The following is a 22123-nucleotide window of genomic DNA, read 5'->3' as shown; positions in this document are numbered from 1 at the left end:
GCTTCCTCTGCCGCCATGCTAATGCAACAAGCTTTGCTATAGACTCTGTCTGGTGTTCCTTGAACCCTACTGCAAACGCCGTCATTGCAGTATTCTAATTCCTTGCCTCTGTAGGACAACAATTTGAAAAGGCATACAACAAACAAAGGTGTCACATATTGCTTGCTTGATAACAATAACAATTAGGACCAAGAGCCTGGCTTTCCTCTGAGTTCTGTTGGTTTTAGGTAGACGTAGCTCTAATGAAGTCTGTACTTCAGATATAGATCTGTGAGAACAGAATCAGTCTTGGGTATTAGCATTTGACTTGGTAAACTATTGCTCAACTACCCATCAGCTTAGGAATCCAGATCTTTCCTAACTATAACCTCCCTTCTTCTTGCTTTGGAGTGATGCTCTGTTTATATCAGAAGAACAACTTCGCTTCCCAAAGTCAGGCTTGGATATGAGTTTCTCCCAGCCATGTTTTCTCTCGTAGACACTTTTACCTTGGGAACCTTCTAAGCAGAGGTTTCTCACAGAAAGGAGAAGCTAATGCAATCTCAGACTGTATTAAACTGCTCTGCTTCCCCTAATTAGAAGGGCTCTATTAAAAACATAGAAAAAATTTAGGTGAGAAATCTTTAAAAATCTGACCAACCAATGCAGGCAGCTGAGAAGTCCATGAACACCAAAGTTTACACTAACAAAGTTACTCAGGTATTTAGAGTTCTGTTTTGTGCTCAGGATTGTCTCTGGCTGGCCTGAACCAAGAATTTTGGCATTTGTTTCATGTACTAGACCACTTGGATTCATGTCTATGTTCCCTGAAGGGCCAAGCAGGCAGGCATCCTGTGTGCACATCTAAAACATACATGGGCAGCATTGACATCAGCACAAAATATAGCAACCACAAGTATTTTCACTCATGAACCCGATGGGGGAGACTGTCATAACCACCTGGCTATAGGTTGGGTAATACTGAGTGGTGAAACTGGAAGGGATACAGAAGAAGAGGTACTTTGGATGCTTCAAATGGAAGATAGGTCACTGTGCGGGTAAGGACGTTAGATGCATAGATGTAAAGAAGGTGAGGGCTGGATGAAAGCTTGAGTCCATGGTAATACAGTCACTAATCTGCAAAAGGAAGATTCTGGGTTCCAAAGTGGCTTATGAATTTTGCACTGCTGGATAACATAAAGATGTTCTTAACATATGTTCTTAACATTGAAAAGTTAAGAAAAGGAATCACAAATTCCTGCCGTTCTCCAGAATAAAAGAATATTAAGGCGATTTAGGATAGCTGTGCTTAAATATCTCCTCCCCCGCTATCTATATCATCCATTTCTATCTTGCTCTTTTTGTTCCATCTACAGACTTACTTGCTTTACCAGTTGCACACATGGGGTCAGCTCTGAAAACTTCAGTGCTGAGGTTGCTAGAAGTCCGGGAGAATTCTGCAACTGAATCTTCCTTTAATTCTCACATTCTAGCATCATGCAACTGGCAACTTCATTTTCTGTTTTTCTCATGGGACATTTAGGTCCCTTCACTTTGCTTGTCATCTGCTTTACATCACTGGAATTGTTTACATTATTTATATTATTCATAACTTTTTTACTTATTGCTTTTGAGAACAAGATATTGAGGAGATCTTTTTTTTCTTTCATTAGCAGTTAGTCTAATAGTTCATCTAACTGAACAGTGAGGAAGATTCCTGCCCTTGTAGCCTCTCCTTCACTGTTTTTTATTACATTTATTAGAATTCAGAAGTCACAAGTACCAGCGCCAAACTGCCCAGAATATCACATTATCCCTTTCAATACAGACCTATTCAATCCTAGTACAACTGATTTACGTTTAGTGATAGTCAGCTTTTCCAGCTTTTCCAGCTCTCCGTTCTGAGAATGAGGGACTTTGTAGCTGTGCACAAGTACTGCTCCTAGATTGTGTAGAGGAAAAGTGGGGCTACAGCCATACATCTCCCTCACATCTCCCATTTGTCCTGTTTAAACACAGTGAGAAGCTAGAGCTCCCTGCACTCAGAGGAAACAGGAATGACCCCCGTGCCAAATGGCCAGTAAGCTCTCTAAGGTAATTATGCAATTAGGGGAGTACAAAGCATTCCTCAGTGAGTCGTGCTCAAGCTTTCTTTTGACTCAAGTATGAGAGTTAGTGAATTCCTCAGCCTGTTACTAAAATATCTATGAGCAAACTCATCCTGCACTGTAAATCACAAGTATTTCTACTGCAATGAGCACCTTAAGCCTGTATAAATAAATGCGCATATAAAAGTACCTGAGATCAGAATCAGAGCAAAGAAAAGGCACGTTCACAGGCTTTATTCCTGCAGAACGGGTTTAGAGCATCTTCTAAAGGGCACCTCAAGCTGTTTATACAGGGAATAAACATCTCTATAATTAATCGCCCAAAGAAAGGAATGTGTGTTACCAAAGCTATAAGCATACTATGCAGGTAAGGGACAAAGTGGACTTCAGCAACCTTGACCAATGCAGTCAGAACCCCTTCTTATTTTGTCTGATAGTCAAATAAAAGTCTGAGCAGTTTCTGTTGTTTCAGGGAAATGCCTTTCTGCTGCATGTTCAGCATGTCTCCCTCCTCCTGCTGTCAGGGGATGACTGTAGAGTCTGTAGAGTCGAAAAAGAAGAGGAAGAATTTCTGAAGTTTCTGTGTTGTCTCAAAATACCTGCCGGGATCTCTGCTCAGCAAGTCTAATACACGCAAACTTGGGGCCTATAGTAAAGCCATTACCGTGGACAAGCGCAGCACCAGATCCTTTTGCAGTATTCATCCTCCCTTGCTAGCTCAGGGGTATGTAAGGGTGAGGCAAAGTGTCCTGAAATGATGAATGTGTCTCTGGAAGGAATAAAACTGAAGGAATAGCTTCGTACGCCCCAAAATTTGGCTTACGACAAGAGGCACCATATGAGGGGTCAAGTTTCATCCCGACAGAAGCAGATTATATCACATTGCAGTAAGGAAGGTCTGTATTCCCCGAGGCTGGGCAAGCTGCGCTTAATTTCTGTTAGCACTGATTGAGCAGCTCCCCCGCTCAGTTGTATATGAGTGATGTCAAGAATGTCTTCTAAGTGATGCAGGATAAACAACCTTAGCTATTTTGCATGTTTATCTTGCTCTACCGTAAACTTCCCCAGAAGACAAAAATAAAAAGCTGGCTCCTTTTCCACAGCAGATCTTGAAATGATTTGGGCCTCTTGCAGGAGCTTGGTCTCCAAACATATGAAATTAGAATTTTAAAATATACCAAAAGAAGAAAACCCTGCAAAACAGTAGTTCTAGGAAAATATTATATTGGCACAAGTTGGGCAAAAAATACATTTTGTGGAGAAACAAAGGCATTTTAGAATTCCTATCAGCTTCCTAAAATACAGTTTTAAAACTATATGTCTCTTGTAGATACTAAGAATGATAATTGTTCACCAAACATTTAGCAGAAGGATGCGTATAAATAAGTCAGACAATAGTAGACACGCTTTTCCTGCAAGCTTTAGAAATACCTACAGAATGTCCTCTGGGAGCCTCACAGAGGAATGTTGTATTTATAGCCAGTTCTTCATGTTATGGTTGAAACTAGAGTTGGCTTCTCTGGTTTCTTTTTAGTTTGGTGCGCCTGCTGCTCTCCCTGGTACCTCCATATGCAGAACTGATGGAAAACATCTGGCACTGTCTCTTTGATCGTTTTGTTTGGTTGAGCATTTAGCCAGCTGCCCTATTCATTTTCAGCTAAGTCACTTATCTCTGATTACATGATGGTTGGAGCTGCCTGTAAAAAACGTAAGACCTGAGAGCCCTATGTGTCCTGTATGGACACCTTCAGATTGCATCTGGCACACTGACAGTGGGCATAGCAAACAGCCAGGAATCAAGAACTGTGCAGTGCTGTTTTTGCACAGATCAGAATGATTCAATGTAAATGTGTGGAAAATGTGCAGAGAAAGGGAACTGCAAGATATAATTATGGAATACTGGTAAAAGTTTAGCTAAGTCGGTATCTGAAAAGCATTTGGTTAGCACTGTACAAATATAGAATCACATCCTGAAATAGTGCTGAGTATCCATAGCAAATGATCAAGTTAATGTCCTGGATTTTGGCTAACCACAGCACCAGCCCAGCATTTGGCCCACTGCAGCATATTTCTCCAGGTGGCCAGGCAGCGCAGTGGAGTGAGGCTGGCAGGCGGCACGGTGGCCATAGGGGTGGGATCATGCTACATGCAGCCCTTCAGACGCCCTTCAGACCCTGTGGTGATGAGCGCCTTAAAAAAGCTCAGGAAGGAAACTTGAGGAAGAATTGCCAGGGCTTTCTCCCAAGCTGGCAGCTGAAGCCGGTCATCCTCTTTAGGCAGTTGGCTTGTTTTTCTTCCTCCTTTTTTCTCCCTCCATGGAACTGGCCCCATCTTAGCAGCATGCACAGCAGTCCTCCAAGTCCTGCTGTGTATGCCAGGGACTCCAGAGAGAGGCAGAAAGAGTAAAAAGCAAGGGGTTGGGAGGAGGAGGGACAATGGCAGCAAATGAGGATGGAGGAGAGAAGTTCACCTTACTAGCTCTCCTTCAGGGATATATGACCTGATTCCCCTCTTCATCTGCAAATAAAAGGATTTGGAGTGAGAAAACATCCCTGGAGGATGTGCTGTGGCAAAACCATTTACAATGGATGCCAAAGTTATACCAGAGATGTGCGCTGGCACTGGCTCCCAAATGACATTTAAGGTGGTGATTTTGATGTCAAAAACTGAAATGGTCTAAAAGGCAGGTTGCTGCAAAAAGATTCCCCATTATCCTGAAGTACTGTTTTAGCCAAGGTCAGCAGAAGAGTTCCAGCTGGCATTCCCTTGTGCAAATGCAATGCAAAGGAAAGACTAATGCTCAGTGAGGGAGCCCTCAGCTCTGTAATTCATTTCTTCCCCTGTCTGTACCCGTTAACCTTCCAGACATCTACAGAGCCTCTTGTCTTCAAGGAAAGATATTGAAGTAGAGAGCCTATTATCAGCATGTTCGTTTTTGAAGAAAATTGTGTTTTCATGTTTGGGATGCTACGTGTAACACTTAACTACTGTGTGCCTGAGGGATCTGCAGACATGTGAAATCACCTAGGTTAAGATGGACATATACTGTATGTTCAGACAGAAAAAGACTAAAAAAATGAGAGAGTGAAAACTCTGCTACTAAGTGTTGCCATTATTGCGTTTCCATTTGAAGATTAAGCTAGTTATAACAATTCTTTCTGTAGAAGTTGCTCTGAGCATATAATGAGCAGAATAATGAGCATAAGCCTTTTTGTTGAGAGTAGGAGATCCCTGCATGTGCAGAGAGACAGAAGGGAGTATATACTGAAAAATGAAATCAGATGCAGAAGTCCAACTGGGCTAACATCATTTACCAGCCAAAACATAAGTAAAGCAAGAGGCAAGCTGGGGAAACGTGTTTTAAACATCTGTGGGCCAAACCTCAGGACATCAGACATCAGGTCACTCTCACAGTTTGCTACCCGAGATGGAAGAAGCTCTAGAGCTGTAAGTCCTCGTATTTTACTGCAGCTAATCAGAAAAGTACTAGCTTCCCAACAGACAGATTTGGGGAGGGAATAACAAATTTACACCAGGCCCAAATTTGACTCATTAAGTAGTATGTTCCTGACTAACCACTTCACTACAGACATCAGTGAGTCTGCAGATATACAGACTCTGGGTTCATCTATGCAGACTCTAGGGGAGGTGCTGGATAGCTTCCTGCACTTCAGTTTCTCTTCCTCTGGCCAATAAAAGCTAAGAACAAGATATCGTCTAGGTTTATTTTCTCGCCAAGTGATGATTGTGCCTAATGGTCAGGAAGGAATTTAAAAGTGAGAAAGTCAGATCCTTTTTAAGGTTAACATTAGAATGAGAGCAAGAAATGAATAGTTGTGATATTCAACCTTAACATGAGGTAGGTCTTTTCTAGTTTAGTAATGGGTTCATAATAAATCATGGAGTGGAAAATCAAAGGGTATGTGTCTGACTCATACACGTGCATCAAGTTAATGCATACTTAGGTGATGTGCACATGTGAAGTAACACTGAGTCATTTTATCACTGCAGCTAATGGAAGTTTTATTTCTGAATCCACTGGCAAGGGGATCAAGCTACCAGAAATCAGATTTGTTGTTTATATTTTTGCTTATAGAGCATGGGTTATTCTGATGAGATCATCTCTTGTCTCAGCTCTAGCTGACTTCCTACGTAATAGGATTCTTGCTGAAGAAGACATCAATATGAAGTCTTCATTAACTTGGCCTGTCTCTCTTTTGCAATGCTTTCCTCTATTATTCAAATACATTGAAAACTAAAGTTCTAAATATTTGTCTGGATGTAACTGAGATGAATATAAAACCCTTGCTGTAGTTACAGGTGAAACATGAAGTGAAGAAGCCTAGGGCATTCTCTGAAGATGTTTTGCAGGCTTGGCTGTCCTCAGCGATTTCTGGGCCAGATGGTGCCCAGACCATGCATGCACAAGGGAGTGAAAGGAAACAGCAAACTTACCCTGATGGACAGAGACAAGAGAAGCCTTTGTACTCTGCCTGCCGCAGGATTTCTCATTGAAAGTGCTCACTTTTGGAGACAGGGTGGGCAGAAGGAAGCAGGGACAGCTGGCCAAGCACAGGAGAGCAGGGGTCTTTTTAATATGTGGCAGTCTTTAGTCTCTTATTGGAACAATTGTGTAGGAGCCTTCTTAAATCTTCCACTCAGATGATACATTTCCCTATAATCCCCAATGATGTGCTGTAATCCTTTACTGCTGCCCGACTTGTTTGTGTTCTTTCCTTCATTCCTACCTTCCTTCCCTCCTTCCTTGCCTACTGCCTTCCTTTCCTCATACCTTCCTTCCTTCCTTCTCTTTTTCCATTAGTAAAAGCAATTAGCTTTGAGATTTTTTAAGAATAACATTATTGGAAATGTCAAGTTTCTAGAAGTACTGATTCATACTTATGTGTGCATGTGTGTGTGTACAAAATATGCACAAATCCATAGGTGAAGAATAAAACTTAAGGCTACCCACGTTTCATTGGCAATTCGCAGAATATATGGCAAACTTTTGGATTACTAACCCATAAAGTCAGAAATTAACTGGAATTTTCTTTAAGCACTTTTCTTCAAGCCATCTGTTGCCTTCAACGGTGTGTGGCAATTAAAAATAAACAAACAAATGAACCCAATATGTCTGGTTTTGAACAGTTTTCCTCAGGATACAGGACGCCATGTTCTGTGTTTAGGAAGTACCCCACAGATTTTGGGGAGGAACATTGCCTCTGCAGCTGTTTTGCGTGGTCAAGATGGGCTTTATTCTTAATGGACTCCAGCTCTTATGGCTGTTTTTAACAACTGAATTTTTTGTAAGACTTTGCCAATCCAGGCCTGAAGTTAACTATCACAAACTCAGCAATGCAATAAGACTGAGCAAGCCAAACCAAGCTGCCTCAGTTTATACTGAGTACAAGTAAGTCTGCAATTAATTATTCATGTGTCATGTACCAATGAGTCACTGTAGTTATAAGTAATTGCCCATTTGTAAAGGATTTTGTTGTCATAGGATGTCCTTGGAGGCCAATTTTCTCTTTCCAGATTCAAATATGGAGTTTGATATTCACGTAGGTAATGAATATGCCTATAATTAAAAGACTTAGTGCTACCAAGAATTCTAGAAGATAAAGTAAGTAATATTTTTTAGAGTAAACTTCTCCTACTTACATGGAGACTTACTGGAGCAAGAAGGAGGTATATTGTCTTATATCTAATTCCTGGTGCTTTTTTGGTTGCTATCAGAGATGGGACACTGAAATTTGTGGTCTGTGAGTATGCAATTGTAATGCTTGTACTCTAAGACCTACTGAAAATATATACTATAGGCCAATAAAAGGAATTAAGGCCAATACAGGAATAAAGCAATGGGGGAAAAAAAAAAAAGAAAAAGAAAACCCAAACAATTCAGTTTGATACCATAGGCTTTAACAGCAAGGTAATAAACCCATACTATAGTGAATTTCATGATTACCACTTAATGATTACAACATAGGAATTCAGGATATCTTTTCACGGGTGGCTGCAAGCAAATCCAGACTCTCTTTGCCTGTGTCCAGGAGCTGTAGAGCTATGTTAGCATAGCATTTTGCCTCAGCCAAGAAGAAGGCCCAGAGCCATATTACCACAGCTATAAGACTTCTGAACTGGGGGGGGGGGGGGGGGGGGGGGGGGGGGATCCAGTCTGCTGACATGTTTTTAGGTGGAATCTTGAAGGCTGGAATTCAAAGTGTTTAGACTCACGCTTCACGGCTGATAAGAAAAAAGGGTATGTTTTTCTTAGCAGTCCACTCTGCTGATTAATAGGTTAGGCTGGCTATTTTCAGGACTAGAACTATAAAGTAAATAGGTGAAAAGCTGTGCTACATTTTTGTCTCAAATATTTTACAATCTAGATGTGAAACTTTATCCAACTTACTTGAACTTTAACAGAATATCTCATTCATTTGTGCAAATCAGATACTTGTCTGAGAAAAACCCATGAAAAAAGGACTTGGTGCCCATGATATTCAGTTAGCAACATTTATTGACAATATTGTGAAGGTACCTAGAATCCAGCATCTGAATCCATGCAGTCTCCCACAGAAGGGCCAAGGATGCAGCAGAGAGCCAGACTTAGTCCTGATAGAGAATATTTTAAATTTTTGTTAGGTTAGACTTTTTTTCCCCCTAATTCAGCTAACCCGTGTGAAGAGTGGAGTTCTGAATTTCCTAGCCTTAAAATGTCTTTAATTTCTTAAGCACTCTCACAACATATAGATCAGTCAGCATCTGACTGTCCATTAGAATGTCTTTTCTAATAAAATCTTATCAACTGGATCAGGAATATGATGATGTTCAGAGGCTAAATAGAGCCATGTTCAAATGCCAATAATAAGGTTCATAACCTTTATTCTTGAGCTGTCCGTTCAGTCTTTGGTTTCTGAATCATTTGATGGCATTGATCCAGGACTGCAGTAATGGTGAAAAAGACATTGACCACTGTATAAGTGGGTGGAAAAACATCATTCAGCAGTTAGCTGGGTATATCTGCTGAAAGTATGTCTGTAATTCCGTGAAGGCGGTGCTGTTACTAAGAACAGATTGGTTTCTGAGACTGCCTCAAAGCCAGCCAGCTGCAGTTAAACCCTCAAAGGCTGACAAAGTGCATTCCTTTGTTATATCAGTGGAGTGGATGGTTAGATTAAGTTACCTCCTTTGAGTCTATCAGTGATGAGTTTCCATCACTGGGATGGATTTTACTTTTTATCCAACCCAAAGGGGACCTCAGACTGTGCAAATGTTTTAATAGAAGTGCACCAAACACTGAAATACTACGTAACTGTGGGGCTACCCTAAAGCCTGCAGATAACCACAGCCCACGCCGCAACTTCACTGGATGTAGCAGTATCAACAACATCTGACAGGCAATCTTTGAAGACTTTAAACAAATTTAAGCTTAATATTGTATTAATCTTTGAAAATATCTGAAGCACTTTGTACCAGGTACCAGAAACAGAGCAGGGGATGGTAGGGAAAGTTTTCCTGATATCTTTACAGAAGACTAAAATATATTTATGGTGGATTTTCCTTAGATATCCTCACAGGGCCTTATAACATTCATTGACGTCAATATACTTAAATAACCAGTGCAGTTGAAGTTAATCATCTCAGTATTTATTTTTCTGTGCTTATTCTGTGGTACTACATTTATTTAAAATCTCTTAATACCACTTTTCCATCATTTGCGACAACCTTAAAATGAGTAATGAGGTTAAGACAGGTCAAACTCAGCATCGTCTGAAGATAATCTGAAAGCAGAGTAGGTCTCAAGGACAAAAACAAACAACGCATACTTTCATATGCTGAGAGGAGTGGTGTAGTCTCATAGAAGGGGGAGCTATTTCTTTATCTCATCCCCAACATCAATTTTACATATGAAGAAAAGAGTTTGCTCACTTCATCCAACTGCTGCTGTGCATTTTATTGTGGGGAGATATAAGGTAAAATGCAGTTTGTTTAAGCTAACATTCCTGCCACCACCAGCCTTTCCCACATTTAAACCATACCACCTAAATCCCAAGAGAAGATACAGTGCTCAGCACATGCCACCTGGAAAATCCTGTTTAGAATTACGTAGTGTGATCAGCAGATCAGTTAAGTCATGTCTGCAGAGAAGGCAAGTTTGTTTTAACTGTTGAACTGAGGAGGTTAGAGAGAGTTTAATCTTTGGATTACAAATGTAATTGACATCTCACAACATTTAAGGCCAGATCCAAAACTCCTCTTGGCTACAGTAGGCTTTGGGCTTGTCTCTAAAGATCTAACTGTACTATATCAATATTGCTGCATCTAACTCTATGTCCTTCTTATATATTGCAGTGCTTCTTTGGTCATTTATAATATTCATTCCATTTTCCCCTTCTCTTAAAATTTGCTAAATTCCTAATAGGTATGATTCCATTGTTAAAGTTCTCTATAATTACATTTGTGTTGAATCCACTTTATGCATTTATAGGACTTGGACACAAACCAATACTTTAGCCAAACTTACTGAACTACATGGGAAAGGTAACAGAGTGGGGCAATTCTGTAATGGTCATTCATAATGGAAAAAGTTAGTGAGTTCAATGGGATTTTTTTTCCTATTAATTCATCATAGACACTTTTTTGGATTGCCCTCAGAGAAATATGCTTACAAATGGAAATATTATCACAAGTTAGCATTGGACCCCAAAATCCAAACAAAACAATGAAGCAACACAGACTTTCCTTCCTATTCTGATTGCATCACTGGAACCACTGCTTAATAAAGGGATTTTGTTTGAAAAAACTTCCTTCTCTGTTTTTTATGGTGCTGTGTGTCTGCATTCCTGTTCATTTGTATGCTTGATTAGCTGAAATCAAATACAACAATGTGGATCTGCAAGCAGCCATAAAAGCTCAAAGCGAGCAAAACTAACAGCAAAAAATATTCTGAACTGCCATCTTCATGGGAATTTCTGTACAGAAAGCAAAAGAGCTGATGAAAATCATGTATGTGTTTTTCCTTCATGTTATTTTGTTGTTATATAGCTGCTCAGAAGCTTGCCCTTTAGCAGGCTTCAAATAGGTATGTAAGCAGGTAACAAAAGATGTATTGTTTCAGATTTAGACTGTCTCTGCCTCATACACAGCTATCCTCCATCTGGCAGCTGGAAAGAAGTGGCTAGATTTTAAGAAATTCTGTAAGTACCAAGCTGTGGGATTTTTTTTCCTCTATCCTCAATCTCCTCTATGCTTTAGTGGCACTGTTGACTTTTGATGAGTTGCTCTTTTGGGGCGGGGGTGTGCAATAAATTGTATAGATTTTGAGAGTGAGAAATGATTTCAGTCTTTGTAGTTGAATTTGTATCTTCTAGGGTTGAATCACTGAATTGATTCTTATCACAGACACCAGTTCAAATGAATGGAAATGTAATTGTTTGGTTCCTAAGATGAGAAGACCAGTGGAGACTGATCCCATTCTATAGTATTTTCTGTGTGTATAACTTACATTAAGATAAAATAAATTAACACAACAGCCAATCAGAAATCTAACCAAAGAATCTTGCAATCATTAAATGAATCTAAAAAGAGCTCAAATGAAAACTTGAGGATATAGTGGCTATTTGCTAATGAAATAGGAAATATGTATGTAAAACAGAAAATGTACCTAAAATCTGCTTTTGTAACAACCCAAATCAACACAAATTTGGCTACTCAGTCTTTGATAGTGAGACATGTTTTACAGCATTGGAAGAGATCTTGCTGAACAGATATACTCTTCCATTACCAAGTAGTGAAGTGAAGGATAGATGAAAAACATATGATGAAAGTAGATGAAAAATCATATGAATTTCTTTAGTTGAAGCTTATCTTAAATGAACCTCAACTTCAACAATGAGTTTTGATGTGGTGCTTTATTTAAATTACTGATTTGATCATGCATTTGTTGAAATAAAAGTTGTTGAAAAGTTCTGTAATCAGATTATGTGGAAAAGGAAGTTTGTGACTAGAATATTAAATGCTGATTTTGTGTTGAGATCAAAATAGTTACTCAGAGGCCTAGACAAATACCTGAAACACACTGATGTCACCAGGTATTTCAACACAGAAAGCATAGGAAAATACACTTTACATATGCCATGTTTGATAGGAGAACTTTTTTTAAAAGATCAAGTCTGCACATTTCTTCGATGTAACACTTTAAAGGTCTAGAGTCAAATGATTCAAATTGTTCATTACATTATATTTGAGTTCTGACTATTATCCTATACTATATACAAATAGAAAAGTCCTGCTTCCCTGGAATTTGTTATGATAACAGAGCAGCTTCTTGGTTAGCAGTGATCTCATGCTATGATCCAATGTTTACCTAATGAAAATGAAATTAGTTTATTTTGCATAAAGAAACCAATCAGATAATATTTTGGGTGAAAATTCTTGATTTATATGCTACTATAGAAAGTTTTCTGACTTGCTTTACTTCTAGGCACCTTGAGCACCTTTTGGTGGCTGGGTTGTTTTTAAGCTTACTGACAAGATAGGTAATGAGAGAAATTTTGCGGCACCTTTGAGTTGCTGTAGTGTTTTAATTTATATTGGAAACAAATTTATCATAAATTTATTCTTGGTGGCATTTGTTCTGTATTTCCTGCAGTGTTTGCTGGTCCTGATTATTTATTTATTCATTATTTATCCATATTCTGTCTCATATTGGGTTGAATTGTACTTTTGTCATGGATGGACACCTTGGGGAATTAATTGTCTTGTCCTACTGTTCATGGAGGACAGACTTAGGTGACATCTAAGCTTGGCTGCAGGGTGTGCCAGAGTGTGTCTTGGGATCCCTCCAACCCATCTCCCAGCTCCGATCATAGCTTCAAAGAATTACAATGAAGCCAGAAAAGTTTTCCTGGCAGTGTTCAGAACTGTAGCTCTGCCTCTGGCAGATGTTTTCAGAGAAAGTGTGGGAAAAATAGATGAAATCGCTGCCCACAGGCTTGTGTATCTCTGGAGCTGTGACAACTGCATTTATGTCAGGGTTCTCTGGAGGGAAATTTACAGCTCACGAACAGAAAATGGCTTAGTTTCAATTTGTTCCTTATTTTATCAAAAATTATTGACAGACTCCCACCAAGTCCACAGGTGCTCTCCACTGGCCACTGTACCTTCAAACTAATTTTATTTCCTCCTAGTCCAGTAGAAATCAGGCACAGAACCAAGTCGCAATGGTTTAACAAGCTACCACTTACAGTGTGAGCTTCTGTAACTGTCCATGCACCTGCTCTTAACACGCAGCAAATGAAAAGTAACTTAACCAAGCTTATACCTCTTTCATGACAGACCAACTCTGAATTATGCCATGTTTGTCATGGTCTAACCATTCGCATGATAGTTAATGTGACTCAGCTGTCTCACAGGAATTTTTCCAGCGATAGTAACAACATCATTTGTCTAAGCCCTTAAAAAGAGATGCACCTGCAAATCTCTCCTCTCAACCAAAACAACTCAGTAATTGCACTTCAGAAAGTAATTTTCTTTGGTGATACATAGATATGAAGAAAAAGGGCTTTATTACTTCCTTCCCGCCTCTCCTTTTGAAATACAAAAACAATTACTTTGTTTGCAACATATTACCGTAACAATATATTTCAAAAGTTCTGCGCCACCGTACTCTCTGTCAACTTCTTAAATAACAAAACAGCATCAGGCATCCTCTCTAAAATGATTATTTTATGTCATCCTTGAGTGTATTTTGATTTACATTAGCTGTTTCAGTGGCGTAACCATTTATCAGTGCAGGAGCCACCGTATGAGCACCTTGCAGAAAGAAAGCACTCTCAGAACATGTGCGAAGTTCATTTAAGCTTTCTCTCCGAGGCCAGGAGCAGATTGCGGCAGACCGGAAGGGAAAGGCCGGGAGCCTTTGCCAGTTCCATTTCCCCTTGCATGAATGCTAAAGTGATCACAGAAACCTCCTTAGAAGTCTCACTGCAAACCCACGTGCTTGCACCACTCCAGCAGAAGCAGTCGCTACTGCCTGCGTGGGAGAAATACCCTTAACCCGTATGGAGAAGTGAGGGACCTGCCTGAGGTGGCATAATCCAGGCTGTGAGGCTCAGTGTTGAGCCGGGACGGCTCTGCCTGGCGGTGCTCAGTGCCAAAGCCCCGGGAGTGTGCCCGGACTTGGCAGCTAGTGGTGCCCACTCTGCGGCAAGGGGGCTGCAGCTGTGCAGGCTTCTAGGCAGGCAGCTCTTGGGTTTTAAAAACATTCATTGGAAAGCCTGCATCTGCACAAATAACAGTTTTGAGGAAGTTCTGGAGATAGTTGTAATTGTGCTGGAAAGGAAGAAGTGAAAAACCAGGAGCTTGTTTAAAAAAACAAAACGACAAGGAGTGTTTTAGTTTCTTCTCCCCGCTGTCTAGCCAGTGACCTCAGCAGATACATGAGGGATGAGCACAGGATGTCAGGAGTCTCATTTCAGTTCAGTTTGAACCTGGTTTATGGACAGATAGGGATCCATCCCTTGTTGTGCCTACTCAGCCATATTAACTGCCCACCTACCACAAAACACGGGTCTTTGGAATAACCTCTGGTAAATGCACCAGAGTTCTCAAATGCAATGGCACACTTATTACACACTTACTACATACAGTTTGGGAGCTCACTAGAATAGAGCCAGCTTTTTAATTCTTTCACCAGCAGCTCTGACCTCCTGATGGTCCTCGTCCAAGCACTACTAATTTAGATGGATCTCCATTAAAATCCAGCAGCAGTTTTGCAAGTTCCTGCTTTAACTCCATGCTTGTGAACGGTGACATGGGGAACTTTCTGTACATATTCCTCGCTTCTCGTGGTGAACACAAGGAACATTTTCTAGAAAGGGGAGAGCAATAACGGGAAAATAAGAGAAAGACAGAGAGAGAGAGATGTTGATATGCAAACCAAAGAGCTTATTAATATGGCAAAGCTAACATAATGCCATATGGTTTGTGTCTGGTTCCCATTTGGAGCTTGATCCTGCAGGGTACTTAGTACTCAGGCTGTTTTCTGTGGCACTCTCCAGAGCATGCTTAATGTTAAGTGCTTTACTGGATCGTGGCCAAAGTGCTGAGCACCTCACAGGAGTCAGCCCTTTTTTCATTTTTCTGGTTTGTAGAAAAATTCTTTTCAGATCTGAGCCCTAGCACATCTGACTAAGATTTTCCTTCTACCTATCCCCCACCCCCCCCCTTTTTTTTTTTTTTTTTTTTTTTTGATATTTTATTCTGAATAGTCAGTGCCAAGCAGGGCTAAGCCACTAGTTACCCAAGCTACTAGTTAAAACATTGCCTCCTGCCTTCTGAGTAAATTCCAGTACAGTCCCCAGAGAGGACAATATTTTAGCCTGAAGTGAGGTCCTACCAAGTTATTTAAAACTGCTTTTGTTCAGTCTGTGAAAAGTAAAAACTTCCTAATCTGCAGCAATAGAGAAGATAGAGAGTATGTAACAAAACCTCAAATATTGTCAGCATATAATTCAAAGGGGCAACCGACTATTAGATTGAAAAAAATCCCTAGAAAACCAGATGAATGGGAACTCATGGTGCACTTGACAATGTACGTTGTATGAAGTATTACAGCTCTGTTACTCTGAACACGGCTGTCAGCAAGATGTGCGCCTGTTGTGTACTCAGCTTTCCTATTTCTCCAGGAACACAGTATCTTTGTTAAGAGTAGTCATAATGTACAATTCCTAAACAAATTTTCAAATTGTATGACCAGATCTGTAATCAGTCTGAAGAGAAACAGTGAGCAGAGAAACTTTCTGCAGTTATGGCAAACCTGTCCAGGGTTTCAGTTTCACAATCAGACCTGTGCTGCCTGCATACTTCCCCTGTGAGCTGATCATTACTCAGCTCTGTGAAACCCTTGAAATGTGCACCTCCCATAGTGTCTCCCATGTTCTGCACACATTTGTGTGTCCATATATGTGTGTGGAGGGGTCTGTATTAGTCATATACAGCATATGTATCTGCGGTGGTACCTACCTGTAGACACCCACAATATTAGCCATATGGAAGACTGCAGTCAGTTAAGAGACACTGCACTCACCAGCAACAGCACCTTACCTGTGCTCTGCTCACTCTCCACTTCCCCTGCAACAAAATTTTACCAGGATTGCAAAACTCAGGCCATCTTCAAACAGCTGCTAAATTTTCTAAGCAGCCTGCCAGCAAAAAAAAAAAAAAAAAAAAAAAAGCAGGAAATCTATTCCTTCTTTCCTCTCCACCTCTTTTCCTCAGCCATAAAATTAAATTGGCCTATGGTCTAGGAAAGACAAAGTATAGTCCTGAATCACTGATTAGATTAAAGCCTCTTGTGTCCACATGTATGGCTATACCCTCCACGGCTAGAAATATTTCTTGACTGGATCAGAGCACTAACTATATGCCTAGTAGGAATAGCTGCTTTAATATTGCTGTGCTATTGAACATGGGAAAGACACTTTAACTTTTTGTTGTTTTTGTTATGTTCATGTTATATCTCTCACTTTTTGAGTTTATGTACTGAGAATGAAGCACTTCCGTCTCAGAAATGTAGCTACCTTAGGAGTACATGAGGACATTTTATGCCCAAACAGCAGCCAAGACACAACCTGGGAGCACAGCCCTCCACATCAGCACAGGTGGGCTGTAAGCTCTTTATGGTAAAGACCATCATTCATATGGTATAAAACACAGCACCCAGGAGGCTTTTGTTTCCAGCTTAGACCTCCAGTGCTCAATAATAATAATAACAATAACATCGTCTTCACAGCACACAGAAACAAACACAGTGATCAGAGGTGATGTAAGCAACAGACTGAATTTCGGTGTAATGTAAACAGGCAGCAGCCATCTATGTCCACTGGAATTTGGCAAGGAGAGTAGGAAGAGCCCTGCAGCCTGCACAGACTCCACAGTTCCAGTTTTAAGAACAAGATTCATTTCTTTTTTTCACTGTGTTCACTCTCCTTGCACCAGACTGCCACTCGTCCACCTTCTCTCACTACCCATTCGTACATGCTGTGCAAGGGGGTCTGGGAACCAGGGGCATCTTCGTTGCAAAGTGCTTGAACCTAACCTTTGTGGGTGATGTTTTCAGACCTCACCAGCTCCTAACGCTGGTTTGGAATGCCTACTTTTTCACATCCACTGTAACCAACCACTAAGTTAATAATACATGTCCTGGAAGACAGTTAAGTTGCCTTCTCAACTCATATAAATTCACAGAAGATTAAGAACTGGGACTATGTGAAACACTTGTACATGATAGCATCTGAAAATCGCTATTAGCGCAGTGAAGAGCGCTGCAATGCCGACAGTTACAATGGCTGGTAAAGAATGCCGTTGCTGTAATCTGGAAAGTGTGCACAAATGCCTTTTCAAGACCTGGCCTCTTATCATGGCTCTTGAACTTTCCCTTTCTCTGACCCAGCATTTTCTGGAAGTAACAATCAGCATGTTTTTCTGTCTTGCCAAAGCCAAGAAAGCTCTGGTTGTGAAACAGCCGGTACTTGGGTTGTTAAAAACTGTTACATGAACAATAGGGAGTGGAAGTGTGTTGATACGAGGGAGAATGTTGCAAGAGGAAATAACTTTGAGATAGTCATCTAGCAGGACCATACGACATCTGTAACAGTGTCATAGGCCTGCTTTCCTCAGGCCTCCCAGCTGGCTTTGTACACATGTGGGGAACTGAGAATGAAAAGCCTAAAATGACAGGTGACCGCTAGCCCTGAAATAGTGGTCTTCTGTATATTGTAATTAATAGAAACTGTGGATCTGTCTGTATCTCATTTGGACAGTGATACTGAAGCCAGAGGTTTATAAATCTTAACAAAAGCCTTGAAAGCATGCAGTAATCTGGGTCAGGCCTATTAGAACAAGTGTGTTTAAAAAGGAGTATGTCCATTTTTCTTTAGAAGTTACAGATAAAAGTGCATTCGGGAGGCCTGAGTCTCCACTCCCTTGCAGCTACTACAGCCTCCTGACCTGCAGAAGTAAGGGTAAAACACCACTTCTGCTAGTGCTAGTAAAGGTACTGTTTTTTTCAGGTGGCACTCCTATGATTTTGGCTATACCATGTCTGTGGACTATTAAACATGATGGGCTCTAGGTCTCTGGATTTTAGGAGATGCAAAGACAGTGTAAGAAGTACAACAGGGGAGATCCATGGCCTCAGCTAGTGTCACCTTCTTAATGGCATTGACTTGTGGTAGCTATAGTAAATAATAGTATTGCATTTACTTTTTACAGGGGGAGTATTTTTTTTATTTTTAATTAATTTTTTAATTTCATGCTAATATTTTCTAGTTTTGCATATTTTACTTTTCATTCTGAAATATCTGTGGGTTCACAGTGGACTGGTTAACATGGATTTCTTCCTTTGCATGTTTCATATTAGACATTTGCTAATGAAATTGTCCTTTCTCCTGCCCCCTTTTTTGCTGTGCTGTTGAAGACGGGCCTCTAAAGTTCTGCCTGACTGCCAAGCCCAGGTCTACTTTCATGTCAAATGATTAATAAAATTTTAGACTAACCTAATTTTTATGTTATACATGGTAATTTGAGGTGATATGCCTTTGCTTTATATGTGTTTCTATTTAAAGAAATGAACTTCAGAGACTGAACTTGTAATTATGAGGTTTTTCAGAGCCATAACTACGTACAGAAACTAAAAATTTCTGTTTTCCTTTATCTCTTTATGTCCAACAGAATTTTCAGATGTAATGACTATTTAGCTAATGATGTCTTAAAAAGTCACTGTAGTGGAACACACTTCATGATTTACAGTCCCCCTCAAGTATTATGCAAACACAGTGCTGATTAAGTTAGCATTACTTAATGGGTAAAACTAGTAAGATATTTTGCTCAGATTAAATCCTCATCTTTAAGGGAAAGTAAATTGGTTCATAGACCATTAGAAACTAATCAGAAACTCACCCCGCTCTTAAAATAATGATTATTGGCCAAAAATGGATTTGGCACAATTATAGTTACTTTTAAAGTCACACTAGCAAAGCACATCTGTTAATGTAAAAATATCTCCGACGCGTTGCAATGGTTTAGCTGTAGTTAGTTTAGCAGTGTTTAGTTAACATCTAAGGGAAGAGGGGGAATAAATGTCTTACATTTGGCCACCAGTAAGCCAGGGCTTTTAGCCGTTGCTTGGTTTTGTTTGGATTTAGACAAAGTTCCTCTGTTTTTGCTCGAACTGCAGTAATCCTTCAGCATTTGCTGTCATCCATTCTGGCTTTTCTATACCCTTTATAATAATGTTTGAACCCTTAGCCCACATATGTTATGAATATTATCTTTTTCTGGAGAAGGGAGGCAAACAATCATTTCTGACTGCTACAGTCCTAACTCTATCATTTCTCGGTGCACCAAAGACATGGAGCAACATCAGAGAGAAGAAGCAGGAGAAAGACCAGAATGGTTTTCAATAAACAAAAGCAAACTGGGGAAGGATCAGTGAAAAATAGGACTTTCTGAAGGATCAGAATTTCACTGCTTTTAAGTGGTGATTCAAACTGTACCTACAAAGATCTCTCCAGGGTCATACCTGATCCAGGGTGTGACTATGATTAGACTGTTGTTATCACAGAGGGAAAGCCAGAAATTGGTCCTGATGAATTTAGGAAATGGTGCTGCTGGAACCATCTATGAGGTGAGCAGCTCAGGTCCTTCTTTCCTAGTGAAAATGTATCGAAATTCAGAAACACTGGCAAGTAATAATTTTCTTCATCTTCTTGCCATGTGAGTGATACGGTTTCTTACTTGTTTACTCCTCATTCAGCAACTCTTCTGTGAGACCATCATCTTTTTCTTCTTGGCCTTCTGTTATTTCTGTTTAGCTTTGAAAGAAATTATGGCTTTGAGGGATAGTATTTGGCTTCCCTTAGGAACTGTACTGTAAATCCTTGGAATTAGGATAACTGACAGCTTCTGTATGATTTGGTTTAATGTAAGAAGAAAGATAGGCTTTTTTTGTAGGGATCTAACAGGAAAGTCACCAGCTGACTGAAAATTAAGGTGAAAAATGCTCTTTTTGCAAAGATCAGAGCGCCACCTGAAAAAAAAAATGTTTATAAATTCAGTACAAAAAAATGACTCCCCTCTCACATGGCTCAACACACTGTTTCCAGTGTACATATGGCCCTGGTCGGTGGCCCTTGTAATGGGCACTAGAAAACAAGCTCAATCCCTTCCTGTTAATTTACTCGTGGAGGAGGTTTTTTCTACCAGGCAAGTTCATTTGTCAAGGTGACCTTCTTAGCCGACACTGTGCTTTACTCCAGATAAAATGCCGTGTCAGCTTATTTAAGAAATTCAGCTACGTGGGCCGGCAGCAGATCTCTTGTGAAGCACAGTGGCATTGCAAAACGAAACTGTTCCTATAGGCTCTGTGAGGATTTTTCTTTTCCACAGGTTTTCATATGTTGGCATGGCACATTTTGCAATCCTCCTTTTGTCCTGCTATGTAAACTTTCTTCACTTGCCTGGCTGTTTTTATGTTTAAATGGTCTTGAGATTAGTTTATTTTAAAAAATCCCTATTGTGTAGATTAATGGTCTCCTAGGCAGAGCTAAGACCACATTTAAATCTTGATTGATCATAATGGAGGGAAGAAATTTCACAAATTCCCTACCAAAGTCCAGATAGAAGCAGCAGATCTTCAGAAGTGTCCTAACAGAAGGTTTAATCTTTCATGGCATTTGAGGAGCCGATGTCAAGGCTGGACTGTCTGGCCACGAATGACTATCTTCTCCCTGTCTAAACAGTGGCTTTAAAATACATCACTTATTAAGTTTTAGGACATTGCCATTTTCTACTATGCAAAACATGCCAGATTTGGAGCATGTGTGCTTAACGTATCCCAGTGTTAATGTAAAATCCTGCCTGGAGAAGAGCCTCTGGTTTTTGCTCACCAACAGCTGGAAGAGATCAGTCTATAGAGTCCCTGAAAATAGTAGTCATGTTTCAGAAGAAACCACCACATGATTATGATCATGCCAGTTTCATTTCTGTGGAGTAATTAATCCAACAATAATTCTCCCAGTTCCTTCCTTGTAGTTTTATTTTCATGCTTGCCATATGACATCAGTTTGTCAAGCCCTTAAAGCAATTCCCCAGCAACACGGACTTGTTAAAATAGGAGACTGCATTTAGAACTGGGCTCAAAAACAAAAGGAACATTTATTTTTCAGCAAAAAAAAAAAAAAAAAAAAAAAGTATGATTCGGTTGACCACAGTAATCTACAGGGCATTTTTGAGCAAGGAAAAAATTAGGCAAAAATCAGAAAAAGCTGAAATATTTCATTGCAACATTTTCTATGTAAAATGTTTTGTTTCTAATTTATGCAGATTTAACTTTCAGCAAAAAAGTAAAACATAGTAAAAATCTCTAGAACCAAACTGATTACTGTTCTTCTGGATTTCTATGAGAAAAGCAAATAGTTTTGTTTCTTATTAGATTTAAATGAATATTTAGTTCAATTATTTGTATGTCTAAAACCCTGAAAACTCAATTGTTTACATAGTTTATTGCTTACTACCGGTTCCCACAACCAGATGCAGGAAAGAGCTTAAGCATTCGTCTTATTGTTAGTATAATCTACGTATTTTTGCAATCATAAGATGGAGTCAATAGCAGGTCTATTCTATATCTCTGTATTTAATTTTAGGAAAAGCATAGTTTAAAACCACGTGTTAGTATTTATAAGGCATATGACATTCAGCATCTCTGCTTCTGAAATATTTCATCCTTTTGCCCCTGTATAAACAGTGTATGAAACCAGTTCCAAATGACTCTTTTACTAACCATGAAACAGAAAAAAACCAAAGACAAATCTGCAAAGATACCAGTGCAGATGGATCTCTGTAACATGCAAATCCCCACTGGCTTCTGTGGGACACCTGTGTATATGAGTTCACCACTGTTTATTTTTCACCGTACAGCTGTGATTAGGGCTCGCCATTGTGCTGGTTCAGAAAACAGTCAGGAAAAGCAGGCA

General features: G+C 39.8%; 1 protein-coding gene across 5 annotated transcripts in view; it reads left to right on the top strand.

The window, feature by feature from the left end:
- Nucleotides 1-22123, top strand: part of ARHGAP28 (Rho GTPase activating protein 28) — a 77389-nt gene that overhangs the window by 2112 nt on the left and 53154 nt on the right. Inside the window, exon 2 of one of the 5 annotated variants that reach the window (XM_026105555.2) lies at nucleotides 11206-11284. The exons of the other annotated variants lie outside the window; for them this stretch is intronic. The gene's annotated coding sequence lies outside the window, so the exon portion shown is untranslated. The remainder of the gene's footprint in view (nucleotides 1-11205; nucleotides 11285-22123) is intronic. 5 annotated transcript variants of the gene reach the window in all.

This window comes from Dromaius novaehollandiae, chromosome 2, assembly GCF_036370855.1.
Source record: "Dromaius novaehollandiae isolate bDroNov1 chromosome 2, bDroNov1.hap1, whole genome shotgun sequence".
Lineage (NCBI taxonomy): Eukaryota > Metazoa > Chordata > Aves > Casuariiformes > Dromaiidae > Dromaius > Dromaius novaehollandiae.
Note: the sequence above shows the minus strand (reverse complement) of the source record. Positions and strands in the feature narration are given on the sequence as shown.